Genomic DNA, 2,191 nt, shown 5'->3' on the forward strand with positions numbered 1-2,191 from the left:
CAGGGGCGGGCCAAGGGGGTGGTGTGAGTGTGTGAGGCCAATGAGAGGTGTGCGGGGGCGGGCCAAGGGGGTGGTGTGAGTGTGTGAGGCCAATGAGAGGTGTGGGGGGCGGGCCAAGGGGGTGGTGTGAGTGTGTGAGGCCAATGAGAGGTGTGCGGGGGCGGGCGGCCCATGGGACCAATGAGATTGCCGCTAGGGACACCGGACATCCAGGCAGGCAGGCAAACATACAGTGCTTTCACTAATATAGTATAAGATATGCGTATATATTTTTCAGTATATGCATACAGTATATGTATTTTTTTTATTGCGTTTTTAAAGATAGCGCTAACCAAGATCACTACAAACATTACAATGCAGGGCATATAACAGGGATGGGATAAGTGTTACATGGACAGAGGTAGCATGGGAAGAAAGGAGTTCTATATACATACCATGCCTATAGGTATGTATGTATATGGATATACACCCACACACACAACCACAAAACACACACACAACCACAAAACACACACACAACCACAAAACACACACACACAACCACAAAACACACACACAACCAACCACACAACCAACCACACACACCCTTATAACGCTGCGCTTGGGGTCCAAAGAATCACATCGCGCTATAAGCGGATCACGTTAGAAATAAGGTACAATTGTATGCATTGTACAATAAAGTATATAAGACACCAATAATCAGGTTGTAAGGTATTCATAAATACGAAAATTGGGAGCCACGCTTGCATCGCGTTATTAGCGGATTCGCGTTGTAACGAGTTGAGCTGTATATACATATTAAAATATAAAAGCACAGACGCATACATCCCACACATATACATACAGTTAAGTTATGGTGGGTAAAAAAAAGGGACAAAAACCCTCCACAGCAAAGCATATTGCAAATGGAAATATTACTGTGTGCTCATTTGCACGCCTTATACAGGTCTGCAACCCCGCCTTTCACTATTATCACACACACACACACACACACACACACACACACACACACACACACACACACACACACACACACACACACACACACACACACACACACATATATACACACACATATACATTACATATACACATACACGAGAATATACACATACACTTGGATATGGATATACACACACACTCACACAAACATTTATAGGTGTGTATGCATTGGAGAGTTTGTACAATCTACATCTAATATCTTGCCGATAAGACTGTTTGGCAGCCCTCAGACGTCACTGCATCTTGGTTATTGCGCAAAGATTATGCTGGTCGGTCAGAAAGCTAAAAAGAAGAATGTGATCAGCGCGAGTCCCGGAGAAAGGAAGGCGCGTATGTCACAGGACACGAGGAAAACCGTCACGGAGGGAGACTAAGGACGCCCAGTACACACTGCGTTGTGCGCCCAGAATGCCACTTTAACCCTTACGCTGCCCTAATGACGTACGTGAGGTATTTTCGTGGGCACCTGCGGCTTTTCTACGGGGTGATCAGGCCAAAGGAGGGGCCAACCCCATCCACAACTCCGTTCCTGGCTGTGTCATGTGACCGCCTGTGGAGCGATCACGTGACTCCCACACAACCCCACTAAAAGGTTAATACTGCAAACATCGCATTAAAAAAAAAGACTCCACATTTTGTCCTGCGCGGCTACTGGGGAAAAAACGGGTTAACAGAAGTAATGAATGGTGAACAAAAATGAGAAGACAGCCGCCACACTGTGCGGTTTTTATTTTATTTTTATAAAATCAGGCGCAGTCGCGCTACTTTCTTTTTCAAGGTCACTGCGTGGAGGCCGCACTGCGCACAGCTCAGCAGAGAATCGTGGAGTATTCCCCAGGCAGGTTCCCCAAACTTTTCCGTCACCCCTTCGTCATACAGGGCGGCGAACCCATAGACAAGGATTCTGGGAAATGACCGACTCAACATGCACACAATGCAGGTCTCACCTATTGGAATTCTATGTATTGTCTCTTGCAAAGCTTGTGGTGCCCTGCGGGCACTATATAGAGAGATACGCATACTTTAAGCTCCCTATCCATTCTGCACGTGGATTCCCCAAATCCACTTGTGACCTGGCACGGATTGTACAGCCACGCCTGGGCAGAACCATAACACATACGTTACAATCCCAAAGCGGAGACACAGAAACTGATCTACGTCTCAAGACTTCACTCATCTCGTTGGCTAA

Source organism: Ascaphus truei, chromosome 22, assembly GCF_040206685.1.
Source record: "Ascaphus truei isolate aAscTru1 chromosome 22, aAscTru1.hap1, whole genome shotgun sequence".
NCBI classification, from domain to species: Eukaryota; Metazoa; Chordata; class Amphibia; order Anura; family Ascaphidae; genus Ascaphus; species Ascaphus truei.